This window comes from Archocentrus centrarchus, chromosome 5 (genome assembly GCF_007364275.1).
Source record: "Archocentrus centrarchus isolate MPI-CPG fArcCen1 chromosome 5, fArcCen1, whole genome shotgun sequence".
Lineage (NCBI taxonomy): Eukaryota > Metazoa > Chordata > Actinopteri > Cichliformes > Cichlidae > Archocentrus > Archocentrus centrarchus.
In genome coordinates, this window is record NC_044350.1 from 13,815,027 (window position 1) to 13,822,526 (window position 7,500).

At 51.1% G+C, this 7,500-nt stretch overlaps 12 non-coding genes across 12 annotated transcripts; 6 read left to right on the plus strand and 6 right to left on the minus strand.

Moving 5' to 3' along the window:
- Positions 1 to 386: 386 nt before the first annotated feature.
- LOC115781044 (5S ribosomal RNA) lies at positions 387 to 505 on the plus strand. Its single transcript, XR_004020039.1, has one exon. It is a non-coding gene; the product is annotated as a 5S ribosomal RNA (ribosomal RNA).
- Positions 506 to 893: 388 nt separating this feature from the next.
- LOC115781028 (5S ribosomal RNA) lies at positions 894 to 1,012 on the minus strand. The gene has a single exon (XR_004020023.1). It is a non-coding gene; the product is annotated as a 5S ribosomal RNA (ribosomal RNA).
- A 642-nt stretch (positions 1,013 to 1,654) lies between these two features.
- LOC115781030 (5S ribosomal RNA) lies at positions 1,655 to 1,773 on the plus strand. Its single transcript, XR_004020025.1, has one exon. It is a non-coding gene; the product is annotated as a 5S ribosomal RNA (ribosomal RNA).
- Positions 1,774 to 2,161: 388 nt separating this feature from the next.
- LOC115781056 (5S ribosomal RNA) lies at positions 2,162 to 2,280 on the minus strand. Its single transcript, XR_004020048.1, has one exon. It is a non-coding gene; the product is annotated as a 5S ribosomal RNA (ribosomal RNA).
- Positions 2,281 to 2,922: 642 nt separating this feature from the next.
- LOC115781045 (5S ribosomal RNA) lies at positions 2,923 to 3,041 on the plus strand. The gene has a single exon (XR_004020040.1). It is a non-coding gene; the product is annotated as a 5S ribosomal RNA (ribosomal RNA).
- A 388-nt stretch (positions 3,042 to 3,429) lies between these two features.
- LOC115781017 (5S ribosomal RNA) lies at positions 3,430 to 3,548 on the minus strand. The gene has a single exon (XR_004020013.1). It is a non-coding gene; the product is annotated as a 5S ribosomal RNA (ribosomal RNA).
- Positions 3,549 to 4,190: 642 nt separating this feature from the next.
- Positions 4,191 to 4,309, plus strand: LOC115781031 (5S ribosomal RNA). Its single transcript, XR_004020026.1, has one exon. It is a non-coding gene; the product is annotated as a 5S ribosomal RNA (ribosomal RNA).
- Positions 4,310 to 4,697: 388 nt separating this feature from the next.
- On the minus strand, positions 4,698 to 4,816 carry LOC115781039 (5S ribosomal RNA). Its single transcript, XR_004020034.1, has one exon. It is a non-coding gene; the product is annotated as a 5S ribosomal RNA (ribosomal RNA).
- A 641-nt stretch (positions 4,817 to 5,457) lies between these two features.
- Positions 5,458 to 5,576, plus strand: LOC115781032 (5S ribosomal RNA). The gene has a single exon (XR_004020027.1). It is a non-coding gene; the product is annotated as a 5S ribosomal RNA (ribosomal RNA).
- A 388-nt stretch (positions 5,577 to 5,964) lies between these two features.
- On the minus strand, positions 5,965 to 6,083 carry LOC115781018 (5S ribosomal RNA). Its single transcript, XR_004020014.1, has one exon. It is a non-coding gene; the product is annotated as a 5S ribosomal RNA (ribosomal RNA).
- Positions 6,084 to 6,725: 642 nt separating this feature from the next.
- LOC115781033 (5S ribosomal RNA) lies at positions 6,726 to 6,844 on the plus strand. The gene has a single exon (XR_004020028.1). It is a non-coding gene; the product is annotated as a 5S ribosomal RNA (ribosomal RNA).
- A 388-nt stretch (positions 6,845 to 7,232) lies between these two features.
- Positions 7,233 to 7,351, minus strand: LOC115781019 (5S ribosomal RNA). Its single transcript, XR_004020015.1, has one exon. It is a non-coding gene; the product is annotated as a 5S ribosomal RNA (ribosomal RNA).
- Between the last annotated feature and the right edge of the window lie 149 nt (positions 7,352 to 7,500).

Sequence of the window (7,500 nt, forward strand, 5' to 3'; positions counted from 1 at the left end):
TTTAGATCACAATACTCCGACATCTCATCGCTGCACTGCTATTTCCTTTACTGCACACGTCCTGCACATTTCCCTCATTCATTCGCAAAGCATAAACATGACCAGCGTTTCTTAGATTCGTTTCATATTCTATTTTGTTGCGGTGCAAAAGTTCGGACAATTTATAAGAAAGAAAGAAAAATGCACATTTCAAAAGCCATCAAGCGCTACATCATCGAATATCAAAAGTGTGCCGCAGGACTGACACGCTTTTCGTTGACGCCACTGACATACCGAAAACATCGATGCTGCCGTCACCTACTTTGTGGAGCTAAACGCAGCTCTGACGTCAAAGAAAGACAGCAACGTTTCCACTCATAAAAGGGCTTCTTTCGAGGGTCTTGTTCGTTTACGGCCACACCACCCTGAACACGCCCGATCTCGTCTGATCTCGGAAGCTAAGCAGGGTCGGGCCTGGTCAGTACTTGGATGGGAGACCGCCTGGGAATACCAGGTGCTGTAAGCTTTTCTTGCCTCCGGTGGGGTGGGCTGCTGCTCCACCCACAAATGCATGTCCCTTGCAGTTGTGGCGCCGCTTAAGGGGAAAACAAACAGGCTTTCCAGCTCTCCAACATTTACTGCCACAAAGCATTGTTGCAACCAAGAAATGAAGGACCCAAGGCATATTTCCAAAGTTCAGTGGCCCACGTCATCTGGGTGTCTCTCACCGCAATCTGAAGTTCACAGACTGTTCACGGCGCGTGTCCAATCCAGAACGCAGCGGCAGCTACTTGGCCGCACTTGCACTCTGATTTCTTGTGCCACCGTATTATTCAGTAGAGCAGCAAATAGGAACAAGGTCCAGCGAGAACAGAGACGGAGCGGCGGCACCGCCCCGTGCCAGAGGCAACAAAAGCTTACAGCACCTGGTATTCCCAGGCGGTCTCCCATCCAAGTACTGACCTGGCCCGACCCTGCTTAGCTTCCGAGATCAGACGAGATCGGGCGCGTTCAGGGTGGTATGGCCGTAAGCAAACACCGCGCTCACAAACAAGCTCTTTATAGGGCACAGAGTGCTAAACCGCCTCGACGCGCTGACACTTTGCACCTCACAATTCATATTTAGCGCATCCTACACACTTGGGATTGGGGCTCAGGCTCAAACAAATGCAGTCTTGGCCTCTTTGCCACACGTGGCTTTTCTCGGCGGGAGGCCTCACAAGTGCATCGACGCTTCTTCGCATTTAAAGGACAGACACATCAACGGAAGCACAAAGCCTTTTCTTCACTTTAGATCACAATACTCCGACATCTCATCGCTGCACTGCTATTTCCTTTACTGCACACGTCCTGCACATTTCCCTCATTCATTCGCAAGGCATAAACATGACCAGCGTTTCTTAGATTCGTTTCATATTCTATTTTGTTGCGGTGCAAAAGTTCGGACAATTTATAAGAAAGAAAGAAAAATGCACATTTCAAAAGCCATCAAGCGCTACATCATCGAATATCAAAAGTGTGCCGCAGGACTGACACGCTTTTCGTTGACGCCACTGACATACCGAAAACATCGATGCTGCCGTCACCTACTTTGTGGAGCTAAACGCAGCTCTGACGTCAAAGAAAGACAGCAACGTTTCCACTCATAAAAGGGCTTCTTTCGAGGGGCTCCTTCGCTTACGGCCACACCACCCTGAACACGCCCGATCTCGTCTGATCTCGGAAGCTAAGCAGGGTCGGGCCTGGTCAGTACTTGGATGGGAGACCGCCTGGGAATACCAGGTGCTGTAAGCTTTTCTTGCCTCCGGTGGGGTGGGCTGCTGCTCCACCCACAAATGCATGTCCCTTGCAGTTGTGGCGCCGCATAAGGGGAAAACAAACAGGCTTTCCAGCTCTCCAACATTTACTGCCACAAAGCATTGTTGCAACCAAGAAATGAAGGACCCAAGGCATATTTCCAAAGTTCAGAGGCCCACGTCATCTGGGTGTCTCTCACCGCAATCTGAAGTTCACAGACTGTTCACGGCGCGTGTCCAATCCAGAACGCAGCGGCAGCTACTTGGCCGCACTTGCACTCTGATTTCTTGTGCCACCGTATTATTCAGTAGAGCAGCAAATAGGAACAAGGTCCAGCGAGAACAGAGACGGAGCGGCGGCACCGCCCCGTGCCAGAGGCAACAAAAGCTTACAGCACCTGGTATTCCCAGGCGGTCTCCCATCCAAGTACTGACCAGGCCCGACCCTGCTTAGCTTCCGAGATCAGACGAGATCGGGCGCGTTCAGGGTGGTATGGCCGTAAGCAAACACCGCGCTCACAAACAAGCTCTTTATAGGGCACAGAGTGCTAAACCGCCTCGACGCGCTGACACTTTGCACCTCACAATTCATATTTAGCGCATCCTACACACTTGGGATTGGGGCTCAGGCTCAAACAAATGCAGTCTTGGCCTCTTTGCCACACGTGGCTTTTCTCGGCGGGAGGCCTCACAAGTGCATCGACGCTTCTTCGCATTTAAAGGACAGACACATCAACGGAAGCACAAAGCCTTTTCTTCACTTTAGATCACAATACTCCGACATCTCATCGCTGCACTGCTATTTCCTTTACTGCACACGTCCTGCACATTTCCCTCATTCATTCGCAAAGCATAAACATGACCAGCGTTTCTTAGATTCGTTTCATATTCTATTTTGTTGCGGTGCAAAAGTTCGGACAATTTATAAGAAAGAAAGAAAAATGCACATTTCAAAAGCCATCAAGCGCTACATCATCGAATATCAAAAGTGTGCCGCAGGACTGACACGCTTTTCGTTGACGCCACTGACATACCGAAAACATCGATGCTGCCGTCACCTACTTTGTGGAGCTAAACGCAGCTCTGACGTCAAAGAAAGACAGCAACGTTTCCACTCATAAAAGGGCTTCTTTCGAGGGGCTCCTTCGCTTACGGCCACACCACCCTGAACACGCCCGATCTCTTCTGATCTTGGAAGCTAAGCAGGGTCGGGCCTGGTCAGTACTTGGATGGGAGACCGCCTGGGAATACCAGGTGCTGTAAGCTTTTCTTGCCTCCGGTGGGGTGGGCTGCTGCTCCACCCACAAATGCATGTCCCTTGCAGTTGTGGCGCCGCTTAAGGGGAAAACAAACAGGCTTTCCAGCTCTCCAACATTTACTGCCACAAAGCATTGTTGCAACCAAGAAATGAAGGACCCAAGGCATATTTCCAAAGTTCAGTGGCCCACGTCATCTGGGTGTCTCTCACCGCAATCTGAAGTTCACAGACTGTTCACGGCGCGTGTCCAATCCAGAACGCAGCGGCAGCTACTTGGCCGCACTTGCACTCTGATTTCTTGTGCCACCGTATTATTCAGTAGAGCAGCAAATAGGAACAAGGTCCAGCGAGAACAGAGACGGAGCGGCGGCACCGCCCCGTGCCAGAGGCAACAAAAGCTTACAGCACCTGGTATTCCCAGGCGGTCTCCCATCCAAGTACTGACCAGGCCCGACCCTGCTTAGCTTCCGAGATCAGACGAGATCGGGCGCGTTCAGGGTGGTATGGCCGTAAGCAAACACCGCGCTCACAAACAAGCTCTTTATAGGGCACAGAGTGCTAAACCGCCTCGATGCGCTGACACTTTGCACCTCACAATTCATATTTAGCGCATCCTACACACTTGGGATTGGGGCTCAGGCTCAAACAAATGCAGTCTTGGCCTCTTTGCCACACGTGGCTTTTCTCGGCGGGAGGCCTCACAAGTGCATCGACGCTTCCTCGCATTTAAAGGACAGACACATCAACGGAAGCACAAAGCCTTTTCTTCACTTTAGATCACAATACTCCGACATCTCATCGCTGCACTGCTATTTCCTTTACTGCACACGTCCTGCACATTTCCCTCATTCATTCGCAAAGCATAAACATGACCAGCGTTTCTTAGATTCGTTTCATATTCTATTTTGTTGCGGTGCAAAAGTTCGGACAATTTATAAGAAAGAAAGAAAAATGCACATTTCAAATGCCATCAAGCGCTACATCATCGAATATCAAAAGTGTGCCGCAGGACTGACACGCTTTTCGTTGACGCCACTGACATACCGAAAACATCGATGCTGCCGTCACCTACTTTGTGGAGCTAAACGCAGCTCTGACGTCAAAGAAAGACAGCAACGTTTCCACTCATAAAAGGGCTTCTTTCGAGGGGCTCCTTCGCTTACGGCCACACCACCCTGAACACGCCCGATCTCGTCTGATCTCGGAAGCTAAGCAGGGTCGGGCCTGGTCAGTACTTGGATGGGAGACCGCCTGGGAATACCAGGTGCTGTAAGCTTTTCTTGCCTCCGGTGGGGTGGGCTGCTGCTCCACCCACAAATGCATGTCCCTTGCAGTTGTGGCGCCGCTTAAGGGGAAAACAAACAGGCTTTCCAGCTCTCCAACATTTACTGCCACAAAGCATTGTTGCAACCAAGAAATGAAGGACCCAAGGCATATTTCCAAAGTTCAGAGGCCCACGTCATCTGGGTGTCTCTCACCGCAATCTGAAGTTCACAGACTGTTCACGGCGCGTGTCCAATCCAGAACGCAGCGGCAGCTACTTGGCCGCACTTGCACTCTGATTTCTTGTGCCACCGTATTATTCAGTAGAGCAGCAAATAGGAACAAGGTCCAGCGAGAACAGAGACGGAGCGGCGGCACCGCCCCGTGCCAGAGGCAACAAAAGCTTACAGCACCTGGTATTCCCAGGCGGTCTCCCATCCAAGTACTGACCTGGCCCGACCCTGCTTAGCTTCCGAGATCAGACGAGATCGGGCGCGTTCAGGGTGGTATGGCCGTAAGCAAACACCGCGCTCACAAACAAGCTCTTTATAGGGCACAGAGTGCTAAACCGCCTCGACGCGCTGACACTTTGCACCTCACAATTCATATTAACGCATCCTACACACTTGGGATTGGGGCTCAGGCTCAAACAAATGCAGTCTTGGCCTCTTTGCCACACGTGGCTTTTCTCGGCGGGAGGCCTCACAAGTGCATCGACGCTTCTTCGCATTTAAAGGACAGACACATCAACGGAAGCACAAAGCCTTTTCTTCACTTTAGATCACAATACTCCGACATCTCATCGCTGCACTGCTATTTCCTTTACTGCACACGTCCTGCACATTTCCCTCATTCATTCGCAAAGCATAAACATGACCAGCGTTTCTTAGATTCGTTTCATATTCTATTTTGTTGCGGTGCAAAAGTTCGGACAATTTATAAGAAAGAAAGAAAAATGCACATTTCAAATGCCATCAAGCGCTACATCATCGAATATCAAAAGTGTGCCGCAGGACTGACACGCTTTTCGTTGACGCCACTGACATACCGAAAACATCGATGCTGCCGTCACCTACTTTGTGGAGCTAAACGCAGCTCTGACGTCAAAGAAAGACAGCAACGTTTCCACTCATAAAAGGGCTTCTTTCGAGGGGCTCCTTCGCTTACGGCCACACCACCCTGAACACGCCCGATCTCGTCTGATCTCGGAAGCTAAGCAGGGTCGGGCCTGGTCAGTACTTGGATGGGAGACCGCCTGGGAATACCAGGTGCTGTAAGCTTTTCTTGCCTCCGGTGGGGTGGGCTGCTGCTCCACCCACAAATGCATGTCCCTTGCAGTTGTGGCGCCGCTTAAGGGGAAAACAAACAGGCTTTCCAGCTCTCCAACATTTACTGCCACAAAGCATTGTTGCAACCAAGAAATGAAGGACCCAAGGCATATTTCCAAAGTTCAGAGGCCCACGTCATCTGGGTGTCTCTCACCGCAATCTGAAGTTCACAGACTGTTCACGGCGCGTGTCCAATCCAGAACGCAGCGGCAGCTACTTGGCCGCACTTGCACTCTGATTTCTTGTGCCACCGTATTATTCAGTAGAGCAGCAAATAGGAACAAGGTCCAGCGAGAACAGAGACGGAGCGGCGGCACCGCCCCGTGCCAGAGGCAACAAAAGCTTACAGCACCTGGTATTCCCAGGCGGTCTCCCATCCAAGTACTGACCAGGCCCGACCCTGCTTAGCTTCCGAGATCAGACGAGATCGGGCGCGTTCAGGGTGGTATGGCCGTAAGCAAACACCGCGCTCACAAACAAGCTCTTTATAGGGCACAGAGTGCTAAACCGCCTCGACGCGCTGACACTTTGCACCTCACAATTCATATTTAGCGCATCCTACACACTTGGGATTGGGGCTCAGGCTCAAACAAATGCAGTCTTGGCCTCTTTGCCCCACGTGGCTTTTCTCGGCGGGAGGCCTCACAAGTGCATCGACGCTTCTTCGCATTTAAAGGACAGACACATCAACGGAAGCACAAAGCCTTTTCTTCACTTTAGATCACAATACTCCGACATCTCATCGCTGCACTGCTATTTCCTTTACTGCACACGTCCTGCACATTTCCCTCATTCATTCGCAAAGCATAAACATGACCAGCGTTTCTTAGATTCGTTTCATATTCTATTTTGTTGCGGTGCAAAAGTTCGGACAATTTATAAGAAAGAAAGAAAAATGCACATTTCAAATGCCATCAAGCGCTACATCATCGAATATCAAAAGTGTGCCGCAGGACTGACACGCTTTTCGTTGACGCCACTGACATACCGAAAACATCGATGCTGCCGTCACCTACTTTGTGGAGCTAAACGCAGCTCTGACGTCAAAGAAAGACAGCAACGTTTCCACTCATAAAAGGGCTTCTTTCGAGGGGCTCCTTCGCTTACGGCCACACCACCCTGAACACGCCCGATCTCGTCTGATCTCGGAAGCTAAGCAGGGTCGGGCCTGGTCAGTACTTGGATGGGAGACCGCCTGGGAATACCAGGTGCTGTAAGCTTTTCTTGCCTCCGGTGGGGTGGGCTGCTGCTCCACCCACAAATGCATGTCCCTTGCAGTTGTGGCGCCGCTTAAGGGGAAAACAAACAGGCTTTCCAGCTCTCCAACATTTACTGCCACAAAGCATTGTTGCAACCAAGAAATGAAGGACCCAAGGCATATTTCCAAAGTTCAGAGGCCCACGTCATCTGGGTGTCTCTCACCGCAATCTGAAGTTCACAGACTGTTCACGGCGCGTGTCCAATCCAGAACGCAGCGGCAGCTACTTGGCCGCACTTGCACTCTGATTTCTTGTGCCACCGTATTATTCAGTAGAGCAGCAAATAGGAACAAGGTCCAGCGAGAACAGAGACGGAGCGGCGGCACCGCCCCGTGCCAGAGGCAACAAAAGCTTACAGCACCTGGTATTCCCAGGCGGTCTCCCATCCAAGTACTGACCAGGCCCGACCCTGCTTAGCTTCCGAGATCAGACGAGATCGGGCGCGTTCAGGGTGGTATGGCCGTAAGCAAACACCGCGCTCACAAACAAGCTCTTTATAGGGCACAGAGTGCTAAACCGCCTCGACGCGCTGACACTTTGCACCTCACAATTCATATTTAGCGCATCCTACACACTTGGGATTGGGGCTCAGGCTCAAACAAATGCAGTCTTGGCCT